Source organism: Monomorium pharaonis, chromosome 5, assembly GCF_013373865.1.
Source record: "Monomorium pharaonis isolate MP-MQ-018 chromosome 5, ASM1337386v2, whole genome shotgun sequence".
NCBI lineage: Eukaryota > Metazoa > Arthropoda > Insecta > Hymenoptera > Formicidae > Monomorium > Monomorium pharaonis.
The window spans coordinates 27,165,605-27,184,431 of NC_050471.1; the positions used below are offsets into that span (position 1 = coordinate 27,165,605).

General features: G+C 42.5%; 1 protein-coding gene and 1 long non-coding RNA gene across 7 annotated transcripts in view; one reads left to right on the top strand and one right to left on the bottom strand.

Annotated features, from left to right (window-relative positions):
- The window catches only part of LOC105837942 (catenin delta-2), a 47,595-nt gene that overhangs the window by 7,821 nt on the left and 20,947 nt on the right, over nucleotides 1-18,827 (top strand). The gene's annotated exons all lie outside the window — the stretch shown is intronic.
- LOC114254960 lies at nucleotides 304-5,553 on the bottom strand. Its single transcript, XR_003626264.2, has 2 exons — nucleotides 2,597-5,553; nucleotides 304-1,107 (listed from the first exon to the last, which is right to left on the bottom strand). It is a non-coding gene; the product is annotated as an uncharacterized LOC114254960 (long non-coding RNA).

Here is an 18,827-nt window from a genome sequence, read left to right on the forward strand (position 1 = left end):
ACCGCGAGAGCGTTATCTCCCATCCGTCTTGCGTCTATCGCAAAAATTGCACGTGCAATTTGGTAGATTAAAACAACGAGCGCGGCGCGGTACGCCGCCGCTTTAATCTCGTTAATCAGCTCGAGGACGCTTCCTTCATTTCCCTCCTCCCGAATAACAGATGACTTGATGTTATTGTTAACTTTGGCAATTAAATACGGGCGCTCGAGATGGGCGTGTGACGTCACGCTAATCTTAAACAAACACGTCATTTGTTCTCCTCGCACCTGGTACCCGCGATACGACGATCGAGAGCTGTTTTCCTTTTTTTTTTTCCAACACGTGTATAGTGTTTGAGAAACAAAAGAGGATAAATAATATCTGTGTGTATGTAGCTCGTTATCAATGTTTTATCAATGTCTCTGCTACTCCGTTGGAATTTATCAATGTGATAAAAATTCTCACAGAAAAGAAATCTTATAAACAAAGTCTCATTAAAATATATCAGAAGAAAGCTTTTAAGTGAAATATATTAGTAAGAAAATAACACGCGCGTTTTAGATCAAATAAATTCGAACGGAACGGGATTAAAATTAACCGTTTTTTTTTTCTCCAATGAAAAAGTAGGAATCATTTAAATTAATTGTATCGGATAAGAGAAAAATAATATGTATTAATATATTTTTATTATTAAATATATTAACAACAGTTTTCAAAACAATAGAAAGCAGTAAGGAGAAAGGCAAATGGAACGGCAATGCGACTGGAGTTTACGATTACGTGCCAATGAATAAACAGACCGAAATAGCGCAAACATTTAAGTTTAAAACAAAGACTTCGTTAATCCGGCCGTGATAAACGTCAAGATTCTCGGAATTCTCCGAGTTCATTTCCGTTCCGTCCGCATTCCTGCGGTCCAATGGTGCGTTTAAGATTAATAATAAAGGAGAGCCACTTTGGCGCGCGGCGCAAAGAGAGCCGGGGTTACTTTCCTGCGAAGAAGGAGAAGGCTCCAGCATCCCTTCCTCGATGTCGAGGTCTTTAATCATTCACGCGATTAGGTCCCGATCGCGCGCTAAACGCAATCCCCAACGCGCTCGCCCGTTTCTCCAATGGCAATGACCGAATCTATAATTCAACCGGAATTCCGCTGGAATAAATAAAGGGAACGTACAACACACACATACACACACACAAACAACATACTCGAGAAGGAAAAGAATCGGGGAAAGCCCGTGGCGGGGAAAACGCCGGGAGTTCGCGAAGGAATGCGCTCGCGTACAATTAAATCCGCTCGAATTAAATTATATGTAAAATAATATCGGAGAGAGAGCGGAGGGGGGAGAAAACGCATGTGTGTGTGTGTGTGTGTGTGTGTTTAAGCGTAATTATGTAGTGCGTAATTGCGCTCGCGCGCCTACACACAGGTACGTTAAAATCATGTGCAAATTTACCCCTGCCGATCCCGCCGCGGCGCGCTTGCAATTATACATGTGCGAATTACAAATAATTAATGTGAAATTTAAATGCGCATTTACGCGATCTAAATTATTAGTGAAATCGCGCGCAATACGGGGGGAGGGCGAGTGCGTGCGTATTTTGCAGCGGTGTTTCGATTATTACTAATACCGTCGATATTGCGTCAAATTGCACGCGGGTGCCGCTCCCCCCCCCCCTCCTCTCCCGCGTGTTACCCAGCGTATACAAGTTAAATGGCGAACGATAACGCAACAGTCGTTCGAAACGAGCATTAACCACGATAACGCACGGCATTAGTTCCGGCATTAAGTACGCATACGTTTCAGCTCGTCGGGCGTTTAAATACCCCGGCGGAAATGGAGGAAAGTCATCGGTACCGGCGTACCACCGTTGTTTTTGGATATTTCCTAAACAAAAGCTAAAAATGAAGTTTCGTAGACGTAAGTGCAAATTAAAAAGTGTCTTCCATAAGCAGTATAACCAGTTTTTGTCATATTGCTTTATATTTTGTAATAACACAGGACCACAAAATTTTTTTCGGAGATTTACCCGGACCAGACCAGGTATTTCTTATGGATTTTAGGTCTTTGAAACCGAATCCGAATAAACTCATAGCCCTTGAAGCCATAAGCCCTCTAAATCCATGAACCCTGAACCCATAAATTTATTAACCCATTCAGGTGATTACTGTTTAATGTTTGCGCACACCAACCGAAAATGAGAGTCTGAGAAATTTGGCCCCGAAACTGACATAGTAGGCTACATCTTCCTTTTCTTTTCATGAGTGATTTGTACAAAATATTTGTAAGTTAATATATGAAGAAGCCTTTATATAGAAAACTGTATAAACAATTAATTTTTTTAACTGTCTAAGCAGATCATGTTTTAAAGCACTGCAATGTTTGGTTTCTGAGAAGTAAGGGGCTGCCGCTTCAGGAGGTCTATGCCAGCACTGGTGACCTTCCTCCATCATCATTTAAACATCGACGCGTTCAGCACGCTGCGAAATACGATACACGGGGCAAGGGAGAGGGGGGAGAGGGAACACAGGAAAAACGGGCGCGGCGAACAGGAAATCGACACGCGGCCGATTAGGGCAATCAAGCGGAATTCTCAAGTAGCGCGTAATCGGAAATACCTGAGCTGCGTCGCTGAAATTCAGCCCAAGATTGCAGTTCGCTCCCCACGCCCCTCCTCTTCCCCTTACCCTTCTCCGACCGTCCCATTAGCGCTGATTCAGCCGCATGGTGAATAGTAGCGACTGCGAGTCGACCCCCGACTGACCCGAATGAATTTATCAGGGGGACCCCGGAGAGAGGATGTCGCACTTTCTTCCCCTACTACGTCTCTCTCTCTTTCTCTTTCTCCCTCTCTCCCTCTCTGTGTTCCGAGTTCGTCCTAGCTAATTTTAAACCTTGCTAGGGAGAATTTCGGATTCGGACGTAACGTTTCGTCGATATTCGCGTACGGTTTCGACCCGGAGTGAGCAAGGTATAATTTCCAGGAGCCGAGTTGTCCGTCGAGGAAACGAAATGCTCCGTTGAATTCTTAACGAAAAGATAAAATCTCATTTTTGAGTTAATCTTGGAGTCGGAGAATCTAATTGCCGCAGTTATTTATCGTTGAAAAGGAAGACGGGTAAAATGGACCGATTTTTGCCCTCTCTTCTTCCTTGGAGTGGCAAGTAAAAACGATTTTTATTGTTTTTGAGCTGTGCCGAATCTGATTTCTTTATATGTCGGCAAGATGTAATAGCAGATAACGAAGCTATTGGACATCTACACTGAGAAAAAAAATGGTTAGTTTGACTAAATCTTTCAACTGGATTTAATTTATTTAATTCAAGTATGTTACATTTAATGGCTTCATATCACTGATTTATTAATATTGTACTTTCCCGACAAATTAAAATTTGAAAGTTAGAATCAGCAGATCAAAAGTCAAAAGGATAAAGACAAACTTGCGACTCTGGCGGCAAGAATCTTTCCATTTTGCCCAACATCTTTTCAACAATATTCCCAAATGAACTAAATATATTCTTGTTATTATTGATAATCACATTAATACCCAATCCCGAAATGGACAGGCAAATGGCAGAACACCGCGTACGCTCGTCCTCTCAATTTCGAAAATGGTCACGCAAACTTGTGGCCAAGTCTCGCGATTCGACAAATAACGGAACTTATTTCTCTCGCGCAAAAAAAAAAAACCGCGACGCGCGCTATCAACGCGGACCGCCGCGCCGTCACCGAAGCGTACGTGCACCGCGGACGGGGACATCTTCTTAACGCCCTACTTCGCCGGGCGTTGTTGTGCGATACCTGCATTCCGGTGAAATTGTACCACAGCCGCCGAAATATCGGCCGCCGTGGCGGAAACGAAAAGGCGCGCCGCACTCGACGATAAGCGAACTAATTTCGCGGAAAGCCTCCGTATTTCGCAGGCACCGGGACACTTATTATGTAATTGAGAGATTACATAGAGTGGCCCTAAAATAATTATGAAATAATCATAAGCCATAATCCTGGAAAAATTGTGATTAAAACGACAAATATGAACAATGATGGATTTATAGAATTGCTTTAATGCTAAAATTACACGTGACTGTATGAACAAATGTTCCAAATATACGAATTAAAAGATATTAAAAAGCATTATATTGTTAAGGAATGTCAATTCACAGTTGTAATCTAAATTATTGTATATCAATCTATTTAAAAAATCAATCTACGAAAAAATATCAATCTATAAAAAAAGAACACTAAAGAGATTGTATTTTGAATAATGATTTTAAAATACTAATTATGAATAATACGAAATACAAAATATATCACTGAGGACGGCGAACTAGGGAACTGGAATAACGCCAGAGATTTTTACGCTTTTAAGAATTTAAAGATACCTCGGTAACGAGCGAGTCTTAACGGGTCGCGACGCACGAATGACATGCAGTCGTACGATAATCGTTAATTAAGCACGACCGTTCGTCTCTCCTCCTCCTCTCTCTCTCTCTTTCTCTTTCTTCCGTGCTCAGCACTTTTGCCCCGTCGGGTCCCTTTGCCGTCCAATATCTCACTGGCGAAACGTACGTCCGTTTTTACCGGAGACGCTCGTCCGGCACCTTCGGGCGCCTCTTTCAAGAGAGAGAGAGAGAGATGGAGAGACAAAGAAAAAAAAAGGGCGAGGGGCTCTATATGTCACCGGAATTCTTCCTAGGGGCCAGGAAATGGCTCTCATCTTCGATGGCTTCCTGCCCGTGACAAAAAGAAAGCGCGAGCGCACGTCGTCCTATCGCTTCTGTCGCTCCCTTTGCTCTGCTTTGATCGCCGGCTTCCCTTCATCTCCACCGGCGGCTTTTGTTCCGTGCGGGGCGCGCGTCGTCGTCGCGGCGCACTCGAGAGGCGAACGCGTCGAGGTTCCTTCCGTTCCGCCGTTTGTCTCGTCGCTCGTGGCCGTAAACTCCGAGGGGAGAGAAACGAGTCGGTGAGAAACCGCCGCGTCCCGTTCGCGCGATGTTAATCCGCGACGTTCGCGCGTTAATCAGACGGGCCCTCGCGAGATCGGTGGTTCGACATTTTTCACGCCGACGATGAAAGATGAAGATTGATGGATGGATCCGCGGGGAGGATCGAGGGAGGCGGGAGGGGAGGATTCAAAATTAATTCAGCGATATTCTCGTAATCCGTCTCGCGCGCGCGCTCTTCCAGAATTATTTGATTTGCGCGGATATTAATAATTGCGGGAGTGCATTTTCCATTCGGCCCTGAAGCATAAACGAGTGTGAATTTACAACGTGAGAATTGTTCCGGCAGTTTTCGACACGCGCCTTTCTTTCGTAATAAATATTAATATTCCGTTTTATTGCGCGCGTCTGCAAATGACAGAGATATTCCGCAATTATGGATTTTAATGATAATGGATATCACTTTATAATGTCCATTATTGTATAATAGTATAAAATACGTTATAATAGTGTGAAATATCATATTATTAAGGTTCCAATTACATTTCGAATAATTACAGGCCAAATTTATGAATTATTTGTTTAACCCTTTTTTTTTTACACGTATTAATAAGATTACAGAAAATTTATCTTGCATTCTGTAATTTTTTATATTATTGTTACATGAAATAATTAGAAAATCATGTGTATATTAATTCAAAATTTTAATTTGGTTCGTTAAATATATTTATAACAATTTTTCTTTGAAATTATAATTTTCACCGCTTATTGACATTGACAGCCTTTTGAAAATTTTAATCATTAAATTTGCACGCATTAACGGAGATTATTTTAGCCTTAAATAATTCATAATTGAACCGTCACTTTATTTGTTATGATAAAAATTTCAACGTGAGAAGCAAGCTACGGCAGCAATTTTCACCCGTGAGTTTCTCCATAGAAAAATAATTATTTCAAATTAAAACACTTCTATCTTCTACGATTTCCATCGGCTCTGCGAGCCAAACATATTTCTTGGCCGGCGCTCTGTAAAGAAATTCCTAATACGTTTGATCGTGTCTGCCTGGTCTCCTCTGGTTCGTTCGAGCCTAATCTTCTTCTACTTTATTTCTCTCTCGATTCTTCCATCTACCTCAACGTTCGTCTCGATCGACATGACACGCCAGTGATGCGGGATCCCGCGGATTTTCTTTCCTGCCCATTCGATCCTGTGTGCCCGGGCACCCTCGTGCGCCGGGCATAGAAACGCATTCACAAGGTGTCCCAAAACCAACGACTTTGGCCCTTTCCCATGACGAGGCTATCGGCGAGGCTGCCTTTCTATTTGTTCACAACGATAAATCACATCGAAAATAAGTGACTTTATGGAGAATCTTCCCTGCGGGAATTACCCGGGAAGGAGGGCGGGGGGGGAGGGGAGGATAAAAGAAAACAAACGACAAGATCATGACTTCTCGGCTAAATCTTTAGGCGGAGTTTGCCCCAATGGAATCTTATTTCGCAGGGAATTTTCACCATAGAACCGAAGATCCTTCTCGACCCTCCGTCCCGGCGGAAGTTTTCCTCGTTAGGAGGAGCGAAGGGACGCGCGCGACGGTTTCGGGGACACCCGGTATACGGCGCGTACGTACGTGCGTACGTACGCCGACGTATGGAGGGGGAGCCACGCACATGCGTGCGTTCCCATGTCCCTACGTTCATTCATTCAAACACACATCGACCTCGTTGTACCGTCGCGGCGAGGACGTGAGAAGAAGGGATGGAGAGAGGAACGGGGGGGAGGAGGGGGGCGACACGACACAACCGCGGTATCGGATGGGCGACGGAGGGAGGGATGGAACGGGGGGAACACAGTCGAGTGTTGTGAGAGACGGAAAGATTAGCAGAGGGAACAGGGAGCGAAGCACCGAGGCCGGGGAACGAAAGGGACAAGCGGGCGTCGCCCCCGCGCGCCCCTCGCCTCCCCCCTTCCCCCTTCATTTTTCTCGGCCGGGCGTGGAATGTTGCGTCGCTTTTCCGCGAGCGGATTTTACACGGACGAGCGACACCGCGGCTGTGTGTCGATCGTTTAACGATGACGGGATCCTTCGTCTAGCGGAGAATGTCGGAAAACAACGACACTCCCTGCGACGCGCCTCTCGATTGCACGGTCGGGGAAATTCGTGTTAAATTTAACGCATGTCGCATGCTGCGTCCCAAACGGTCCACTCAAGTTTTTGTGTTTGATTTTATAGAGGATGAATATATTTTGTTACGAATAAATTGCGCGGGAGCGTATTTTTTTAAGTAAAATTAACATTTACATGTTGACGCGTACATTTTACTTTGTTTATTTTCGGCACTGACGTTTCAAAACTTACTTTATTTATTTGCACATATCATTTTGATACTAAGAGTTATTGAATTTAACACTTAAATAACGTAGTCACGTCGTGTCAAATTAACACTCGGTTGTGTTAAAAGTTCAACACAAAAATTTTAATTACCCGGGGAGGAGGGGTTACTGTTTTAAGGTAAATCTACACCTTTTGAGAAGTGTTTTCTATTTCCATCGTCACTGGTATATTAAACCGATTGACGACCTGGAAGAATTAATAAAGAACGGAGCGTATTATTAATAATAGTACGATCCGCTGGATTATTATCGATACGTTATTGCCGTTCATTCGTCCCGTTCGTTCATCGCGTGGAACGCGGTGCTCGCCGACGAGGTCGCCCGTACACACGGAACAATATCAATTCTGCTGCTAAAAAAAGCAGATCCACTTACTCTTTCCTTTTAGTAAGCGACGGTTGTCCTTAACAAAGAACGTTTTGTCGATGATTAAGAAGCTTTTAAATTTATTTATCGCAGACCTTTAAAAAAAAAAACCTCAGTACCACGTACTCAAAGATAAAAAGGATTTATACTCCCACGAGGAATATTGCAAAATTGTATTCGAAGAAAAACGAGGCAAATTAGAATAACGAGCAAATCTGAAATTTTAATTTTAAATTAATATTCTCGCCTGAAGTATTAAATTGCTAGAATTCAGATATATATTTAGAATAAATTTGATGCTTCTGATGAACTTGTGAAATATTCGAAATAAATGATACTCGCTCAGTTTACACAAGCGCATCTTCCCGTGCGGTTATTTCAAGCTTATTTTCAGGAAGTTAGTTTCAAGTAAATATTTCTTATCCCATCATAAATGATGAGCGTATTTCAAGACCGCTATTAAGGGAATATTATTTGTGAAGATAACCGTCTAAAAGAGAAAGAGAGAATTGACTAATTGCTTTTCTTAGCGCGCGAGAATTTAATTTTTCGCGCATGTAGATCGCGCGGCACGTTTTCTTACGTGCTGTACACATTTGCAGACGCAATATTGACAGGGTCATAAAATTTAAACGCGTAGTCATCGGATTTTAATAATGAGAACGGCTCGGACGGATTTCAAACGTTACGACGAGGCCGACGTCTCCTAATTTCTGAAGTTGTCGCATTTTATGTACGCGGATCGAAATCGCTTCGTACAGGGTTTAAATAAAGTTTTCTTTTTTATCTATCACAATGAATCTTTTTATGCGCTCTTTCTCTCCCTCTTTCTCTCTCTTGCTTCTTCGTCTTTTTCCGAGATGAACACATGTTAGGGATCTTACATCCCTCGTTAAGTCTTCTACATTAACACGTGAAATGAGAGTTACGAGGGATTAAAGAAATTTCCGTTTCAATTTTCTAATAGCACGTTTCATGCAAAGTATCTGTTCGCTGTAACGTCAGTATGACACCTAAAAGGACGCTATGGACTCCTGAACTTCTCTCTTCGCCCCCGTTGTTCCCACTTTCTCATCTCACCCTCGCAATTCGAATTTCACTCGCTTATTTCTCACTCTCATTTCCGCGCTCATTTTCTCCGCCAAAGGAGGAAGAAAAAGGAGGGAAAAAAAGAAATACGCGCGCGAGCTCCCGCGAGAGTCGCAAGGATCCCGAGATCGTCGCGTGAATTTTGTCGAGTGCCGGCGCACGCGTCGCGGTCACGATCGTCCCGTTTCCCGCGGCAGCGAAAGGGAAGGAAAGGGAGAAAGAGAAAAAGTGGAGTTCAGAATGGGGGTGAGGGCAGCTTTTAAACAACCGCGCCACCGCCGCGGAATGGAGAACGAGGTTGCGGCGGAGTTCTCATTCTCCTTCGCGACACCGTCGTCCGTTTCCCCTCTCCTCCCTTCCCTACCCTTCCCTTCCCCTCCTCCTCCCACCTGGCCTCTTCTTCTTCTTCCCAATGGTACTACTGTTCGTCACCCTTTAGTCGTCGCATCGCTCCTCTCCGTTTCCTCTTATGCGCCTCGCACTTCCTGCGTGCGCGCGCGCGAGACACGATCCCTTTTTCTCTCGGTTCCCTATGCACCTCCTTTCCCTTCGCCCTTACGGGAGAACGTCGCTCGCTCGTTTCAGCGCGAAATAAAGCCCCGCTATTGCGCGAAGATATTGCGGGGAGGGAAGACCTCTATTAGATGGACGTCGTACTCTTTCTTAACGGGGAAACTCCTTTTTATTAAAGGTCCCGACGTGATGTTCGATCCCTGTTCTCGCGGAAATCAAGTGCGAAAATTGCGACACGTCAATGATCTTTCGGTCGCAATAAATCTGGAGAGTCCCGCGGGCTAGCGGTTGCGAGCGGGGAAATCCTCCTCCGCCTCCTGTGACGTGATTTTAGTTCAACTACTTAAAGTCAACGTGCCTTAATTTGAAGACAAACGTTAGAAAGTTGTCTCGGAAAGAGAGCGCGAGAAGTACGAGAGAAAAAAGAGAGAGAGAGAGAGAGACAGGAAAAAGAAAATAGGAAGAACTTGAAGCGATCTGACGCTTGCACAAAGCACGGCGGAGGACGTCGTCAAAGGACGTCGCGAAATCGCCGGGGAAATCCTCCGGAGGATTAAGGCGCCCGGGCGCTTTCGAGCTACTTTAAATAAAAGAAAGAAAAAAAGGGACAGCCCTCCAGAGCTCGTTCTTTTTCTTCCTCTCGGCGACGACGGGCTCGAGAGGAGCGCGCTTAGGGGAGCTCGGTTCTCCCTCATTCTTCTGGATTTGCATCTTGAGAGGGGGATCGAAGGATCCGCGAAAATTCGTACAAACGTTTCGCGATAAGCCGCCGTCGGTTGGGGTGCTCCGCGTTACGCGATAAAGCCGCGTGCACGCGCGGCGAGGAAGAGAAGGAGGAAAGACCGTACGTCGAAACCGCACAACGCCCGAGGTGGATGGCTACGTTAGGTTGTAGGTAGGTAGATAGGTAGGCGTCAACCGACGTCGACGCCGCGACGCCGCGCTGTCGAGGAACGCGACGGAGCAAGAGAGGAAACCGGACTTCGGGGGTGGCCCCGGGATCGATCGCCGAGATAGTTCCTAGAACGTGCGATTGATTGATGGTATCCCCCTCCCCCTTGCCTCCCCCTATGCGCGCCTCGGTGCGAACTCAATCGCGCCGAGAGGAAGAAACTCCCGGTCTCTCTATATTTCTTTCTCTCTCTCTTTCTCTCCCTGTGTCTGTGTCGGCGAAAAAACCCCTTTTCTCCAGACGCGGGGGATTGTCGCGTCTCTTCCACCCCCCCGCAAGGGGGAAAAACCAACGCGGAAAACCCTGGCGGGCAGATAATTATGGACTCTAGCGAGAGATTGACGGATACGGGCGATTTCTGGAGAAATCCGTCGGAAGGTTCGGATGGTTTACCTGGGGGATGAATGCGTATCGTCGACCCACATCCGAAAGGATGAGGGACGAAAGAAGTTGCGCTGCACAGCTGCTTGAAGCGGCGCGACGATTACGGCGTTAATGGCACGCGGGAGAGGAGAGCAAACGCGCAGTTATAAAAGTGCACAATGGCATAACTGGAAAGCAAGAGTAATAAGTGGAAGTTACGTAATTGAGACGTATATTCGGAGTGAATGAAAAAGTGAATAAATTTTCTCACGCGAGGTAACGCGCACCTGTACACCGGTTTTCCCCGGCTTTAAATTCTGGCACGGTCCGGATTTTTTTCCGTACGGGGACAAAAAAATTCAACACGAAAATCTGTTGACAATATTTCCAGTCTCGAGTTTCTTTTGAATGACGAAATAGGTGCGTAACGCATTTGTAATTTTGTAAAAAAGTATGTATATTGAATGTATTAATAACGCAACTCGAGGGAGATTTTACAAAAACTGAACAATTTTTAAAAATTAAGTTTTTAGGAAACAACCAATTCTCATCTTTTGACAATTATTTCCCGAGCGGATAATAAAGTTATAGATTTTAATTTGTATTTTGAGGACTCATTTACAAGGAAAAAAAAACAACTTGTTTGATTCTTGCGAAAAAATTATATTTATTACCTATTTTTAGGAACGAAATTGTTTATAATATGACGCTACTGACGGAGAATGATTTGATGCCATAATCTAAATTTTAAAAAATCTTGTTTGATTTTTGTATAAAATTCTTTAATTAAATACATTTATATAGCAGTAATAAAATATTATTTTTGTATTATTTAAATATACAATATTACTTAAATATACGTACATTTGATGTGCAATTTAAAATATATCACGAATTTATTCTCCAACACATAAGCAACTATAATTATTACATCTGTTATTTTTGCATTTGCAAAGGCAGTTTTAGACTCCGGTGAAACCTTCTCTTTTCAATTAGTTAATTCTTTAATTGCGAATCTAATTTAGTTATGCCAGCAAGATGCTAAACAATTTAATTATTCCGGCACACGCAATGACGAAAACTAAAGAGAAATAACAAATTGCATTAAATCGCAAACGTCGCGCTGCGCCGCTTACGGAAAAACATTTACCCGTGAATTCGTCAACACGAATATTTTCGCGTTTCGCGCATAATAATGAAGAATCGCCCGTAAAAAAAGGAGGGAGATAATAATAATAATAATAATAATAATGCACTCGCGCGGCGGTCGTTTTCGACGAGGATAATTTTTCGCGTCATAACTTCGACGGAAATTTATGGGGAATGCGCGAATAATCGCGGACGCGAATCCGTGGTTGACCTGAGACTGATCGCGCGAGATTTACCGGAATGCAAGGAGGGGCATTTTCGAGCTACACCCTCGCCGCCACCCGTCACCCTTCACCCTTCGTGACGGATAGCTCGAAGCGGAACAGATTGCTCTTATCGAGCGGGCTCTCTCGCGCTGCATCGATCACCGATATAATGCACGTCGGCACGTTTTTACATTTCCCGATTCGACTCCTATCTCCCTCCCCCCCCCTCTTTTCCCCTTTCGGATCGGGGGACCGTGTTTTTCCGTGCGATTTGCCCGACAATCACGGCGAAACACGCATCCGGAGTTCGTTATACATTCCGCCCGATAACAATTAATTCGCGAGCATTTTGATGAAAAAATAAAAAAGGAAATTTCAATTATTTATGAGTCGTGTGCTCCGCAGCTAATTTTACCTTAGAACGACACCCTAGATGCGACAAATCCCGACGTTTTTTTATCAGCATTCGAAATATCGAAGTGATGTTTCATATGTAACTTTGAAGATTGTTTAATCCGCAAATCTCAACATGTAACGTTCGAGAGTTCACACTAAGTATGTCGTTTGTTTTTAAAAGATATGATACGATATAGCATATCTTTCATTCAAATTCAAAATTCTAATTTTCAGATTGTAAGACTTAGAAAGCCTTTTATTTTTATCCAATAAATTCTAATTTTCGAGAAAAAATGGTTTTCAAACATTTCTGTTTCCTTTTTGTCGTAACTTTTTTTTATTAATAAAGATATATACATTTTTGCTTGTTGCTATCGTACTTCTTAATGTTTGACGCAGCGCAATTGGAAAAAATTTGTAACAATATATTCATTTTTATAGAAGTTGCAAGCAATCAAAGTTGAATTGGAGTATGCCATTCCCATTAAACGGATAATTGTAGATCGTCGTAGAATTAAAGGAGAAGCTCAATTTAATAAAAGAAATTTAATAAAAGAAAACTTAACACACGCCGTCAAAAGACATATTTAATATACAGATGTGAACAAATTAATGGATAATAAATTAAATTAACATTTAATATGTCATTTAAAACAATAATCTGTGTAACGATATTATCATCCATTAATTTGATGATGGTTTTTGGTCCGTTTAACACATTTGTATATTGCTTCGCAATAACGAGCTGAATATTGATATTCAATCATATTTCATATATTTTTAATATTCCAGGAACAAAATTATTTAATGAAAATGTAACAATTTTTGAAATTTTAGCATGTACTTGGACTCTATGAGATCACTGTTGAGTTTAATTGTGTAAAATTGAATTAGTGAAATGTTCCCGATTACTTAATAAAATTTAATGACTTTACATTACCGTTTATGCACATTCTTTTGCCTTTAAAAATATCGAACGTTAAGAAAGAATAAACAATTAGACAACTAATTTGTGAATTTCGATACTTACACCTGGCACCTGTAACAGTTTAGTTTTTAATTAATATTTTGGTAATAATTTTTAGGAGCAGGTTCTAATAATTGCCAAATTTTTCATTGTATATCAGTTAAAATTATTTCATTAAAAGTTCATAAGCTTCATTTTCGTTAGCCTTTTACTCGTATGCGAAAAACAACACGGGGAATCGAGTTAAATTTTTGCGTGGACACACAAAAAAGTTTGACGTGGCTGCTCATATAATTTTTATGCATTTCAGCATTTTAGAAAGTAAATGTGATACGTCATCTGTTATAAGATCCCGTGCATAAAATGCAATTTTTAACTTTTCTTTTCTTAGCAATTGTGCACGATCGATTGACTTGAAATTTTAACATTAGATTCGCCTTAAATAAAATACTGCACAACTTTTCAACAGATCGAAGCATTTTCTTTTATTTTCCTTATCATATCTCCTTAACGGGAAAAATATTTCTGAGGCAACGATTACACACACGGGGCTCGTTATTCGACGGGGGGAGCGGGGGGAAGGACATTTGCTTCCCCGACAGAGGAAATCAATCCCAGATTTATCTCTCCGCGTGTCCCGCGCGCTATAAAAACAAGGATAAGGTAAACTTCCGGCGCGGTGCTCGCCGTGATACGTGACGTTGTCACGAGAATTCAACGAAGAGCGGCGGCGGCGGCGAAGAGGAGGATATTGCGCGACACCCGGTCTTTTTCCCCGGCCGTTTAGATGTAGCCGCTCGCGATTGCGAAGGCGAACGGGATCGCGGACTATTTCACAAATGAGATCCGAATGGCGGGAGGGCAAAATTATATACGGCAGCGTGCGGCAGCCAGGTCTTTCGAGAATACCGTGCGCTCCCTCACCCTCACGTGTAATTACGCGATCGTATTTACATACGCGCGTCCCGCGGCCGCTATCGCCCGGCGAGATCTTTATTTTGCATTTCGCGAGCACACCCGCGTACACCGCACGCACGTCGACGGGACCGGGACAAAGGCCGGAAAAATACGAATTTCTAATCCGCGCGGCGGGTAATCGCGCTGGCGCGCGTGCGACTCGATTGTTGCCCCGCCGGTGAGAAAGACGAAGGACGAGGTGGATATATGTAATAATGAAAAGGAGCGAAAGCGCTCGCTCCGCGTGAGAAAAATCACGCGGGGGGGAAAAGTGCGCCGGGTGACCCAGAAAAACCGAGTTACCGAGTTACGGCGCCTCTCTCGCGGTCGTTCGCCCTCTCCGCGGCGGTATTTTTAATATATATTTTAAAATAAACTTAAAATATAGAGGAATACAATCCCTCGAGAGATTCCCGTTGTGAGAGGAAACGAGCGTGGAAACAGGCGTAAGACCGCGCGTGAAGTGTGATTTGGTATGCGATTAACGGTGATTTTACACGAAGTCATCCTTCCCCAACTGTCGCGCGGATTAAGAAATCTTAAACGCGGACGCACGTTAATTTTAAATGAAAAATTTCTTCGAGGTCGCGGGGCGCAGGGAGTCAATAGAAATTTAATGCGGAGTTTGATATTTTCGCCGAGGCGGTCGATGCGATTTAATTAAAAATCCGCGACCCGGATTGCCGTGAAACTTTTCTCCGCAGAAGAGAAATCCTCCGCCGATCGCGGGAGGGGAGGGAGGAGAAGGGGGAGGCAGGGGGACGGATCATCGCCGGCGGATAATTTTTGTCCCCGAATGGGATCTCCCAAAAAAGGCGGACACCGGCGCTTGTGAATCCGTCCTGACGTGTGAAAAAAAAAAATCTAGTATATGTCCGACACCGTTGCGAGAATAAATCCGCTCGCGGGTAGCACAGTGTGTCATGTGTTTGGCAAATCTAGCGAAAATCTAGGTAAAGGTATTCATCTCCACGGGGAATATAGCCTCTCCTCCTCCCCCTCCGAGTTTAATAAGTTGTGAATATGTTAAAATATATAGACAAAAATAATAGACACTTTTTTTTTACATATATTTCTTTCAGAGCGAATATCGTTAAAACTATAAGAGATAGGAAAAGTTTCTTAATGAAAATATTGAGTGGCCTCAAGAGTATTTTATAGTAATGATTTTTTAAATTTTTATTGAAAAATTATTTTCAGAATTTATATTATTAAGCACTCCCAAATCCATTCAGGGCATCTTTTTCTGTTATAATTTCGATGATATATTCGCTTTCAAAGAAAATAATCGATTTTTTTTTTTTTAAGGGAGCTTTATCCTCTTAACGTGCGATTCGGCATTTATAAATACAATTTCTATTTACATTTTAACATATTCAAATTTTATTAAAATTAAAGGATAATATTTGGTTTTCTTTGTTATGTTGTATGCAATTAATTTCCATTATTCCCTTTCCTCTTACATAAAAAATCTTAACAATTATATTTTTATATATAACATAAATATGGCAGTTTTATTTTTATTTTTTATATTTTTCAAATTTAAAGTTTTAAAAGAATTCTTGGTTACACGTAAATAATTTAAACTGTTGTTTAATTTTATTTACACCATTACATGTACTAACTTTAAATTTAAACTATGGATTTTGTACAAAAAATGTATTTTATATATGTTTACATATATAAAAAATCTGGAGAATAAAAAACAAAAATTTTTATGTTATAATAAATAATTATAAAACTAAAGGATCATGCAGAATATTTTGCATGCAATTGTAAGTAAAAAATACTTTTATCCGGCTAATAAATGGGACAAAAATGGCAGATCGTGACTCAGTGGCGAGTAAAGAAAAATTGAAATAGATTTAATAAAAATATTTACTCGTGTATCTATAAAAACCACTATTTGTTTTTCCCGGTATTTGCCGCACAAAACACTTCTTTCAAATAGTATTTTTTGCGTCCATTAAATAAATACTTCCGTTACTATTTTCTATTTTCTATTTCAACTAGCTGTTTTGTCCAGCATCAGTCATCCTACATTCCCATCCCGACGCGGAGAATTACCGATCCGACGCGGATCGCGCCAAATGAAACGGGACCAGCGTCCCCCGCCCGCCCGCTCGCCTCGATCGAGCGAAACGAACGCCGAACGAAATGAACATCGACGGCCGCAAAGTGGATTATTAAATCCGATTTAAAAATTTGTCCCGCTCGAGGGGAGGGGGGCACGTTGCCAAACACCCCGGATATTATTATCCCGGCGCGGATTATTGCGCGCGGGGATAAAGAAATTCGCTATCAATCACACGGCGGGACGAAAATCACGCGCTTGAATCTCCGTAAAAACCATTAGTCCGGGAGTGAGGATTGTTAAAAAATAAAAAAATAATAAAAATACGACGAGGACATTATTATTAGCCGAAAGCAGGTTTACCGAGTGCGACCGGATCGAGAGCAGATCGAACGCGGTTGCGGCGTCGTAATCGATGTTTTCGCAACAAAATGTTGCGTGCTCCCCTCATCCATCTTTCATGTCGCGTCGTTTCTGTGGTTTGAGCAGGGCATTACGCGAGACAGGGAGAAAGAGGGAGAGAGAGAAAGAGACAGAGTTTCTAAATTCGAGGATAATCGCGGTAAATTACGTCCGACCTGACTGATTAATTTCCCTCTCGCGTGCCGCGTCTTTCTAGCGGATTAAGGGGAAAAATTAATATTACGCACCGGATGAATTACCAACGGATTATCCGACCATTTCCCCCGCGGGACTCCTGTCCCCCTTGGTCGCCCCTCCCTCCTCCCCGCCATACGTTATTTCCCGTTATCGTCGAAATGCGACAGTAATTGCTTTTCTATCATTGCGCCCGCGCGTTAATGGCAATTTTAAATTAACGCCGCTGGATATCCGACGTAATTAACGGTTCAACTGTTTCAACGCGAGCCGTCTCGTTGCCGAGATATATATTGCCAAACGGAGGGGGACGGGAAAAGCGGGGGGGAGGGAGGGGGGATGGCGTATCCATACGCGCACGCAACGCGACGCCATTTGCTCGCGTAATTAATATCCTTTTCGGATGTACTTCTGTTAGATTTCCGTATTACGCGATCTGCGTTCCGCATTGTTCAACGAGCCGTGACGACCCCCCCCCCTCTCCTCCTTTCTCCCTTGCGATTTTTCTCCCGCGGGAAACGGGCGGCGGGGATAAACGACGGATCTCCTCTCTCTTTCTCTCCCCTTTGCGTCTTCCTCCCCTTCCGCTTCCGCTTCCGGTGCGCGCCGTCCGCGCATGATTGTTATAATATACCGTTTTATTAATTCACGAGAATTGTCACCGGGCGCGCGCGCGCTTCGAGCGCCTTTACCAGCCTTTGTAAGCGTCTTTATAACTCCCTCTCTCTATCTCTCTCTCTCTCTCTCTCTCTCTCTCTCTCTCTCTCTCTCTTTTCCCCCGCGACGGGGCGGGATGAATCTTTGAAAATGAGAATTTCATCGACATGCGGAAATTGCTGCCGCCACCTCCGTGGCGGCTTGCGAAATTACCGGTAACAATAAAATAATTACGATGTGGTATATAATAAGGTGCAATATTGAGGTCTGTGCGATATTTTTTCTTTTTTTCGTTATTTTACCGCAAAACTCCCTGCAAATTTTATGTGCGTGGTGATGAGCTTGGGACAACTCTTGGCAACCCAAACTCAACAAGTCATTTTAAAAACTGCTTAATAAAAATTGCCATGCAGCATTGTAAAATGTTCGAAGGCAAAGTTTTTATTCAAAACTGAATTTTCTTATAATGGTGTATAATAATACTTGCCTTTGTACAAGTTGTTCTTGATAAAAAATTCTTTTGGGCTTTAATATTAATATGTTAAGGAATTCATTGAAAAAGAATTAACAAACATCTAGACTTGTTTAGTTCTGGTTGAAAAATTTATATTTATATATAAATAGCTTTGTCTAAATCTTTTGAAGAAAATAAGCTCGTGTTGTGAGTTTTTGTAAAAGATGATACTTTAATCAAATCCATATGAAAGTTAGATGTAAAAAATATCAATTAATTTGCACTTTATTACTTTAAAGTTTTATTATTTTAATTTTTTTTTCCTCTCAAACAGACATTTACTGCAGTGGTCCTACGTAAAAATTATGATGGATACAGATGTCTGATAATTTTTTGTTGAGCCATGAAAATAATTGTGTAGAACATTCGAGCTGGTTGCCAGAATGTTAACACTTTTTACATTATTACTCATCACGCCTGAGCGTCCTGCATAATTATTTTCAAATCCGTATGCAAGCAAAATTTTTGGATACTTCAGTAAAACCGTTTTTTCCGCGGGTAACGTAAATGAGATGTAAAATACCGAGGAGTCCGCGTTTTTTTGCGACAAACAGATATGAGTAACATTAATATAAATGTCGGCGCAAATGAGCCCGAAGTAAATGACGATAATAAGATTCCGGCGAAAATTATCGCCGCGAATTACCGCGAATCATAAACACGGCTCACTCTAATTGCCCGAAAATTTTGCGCTATCACGTCCACCCACGT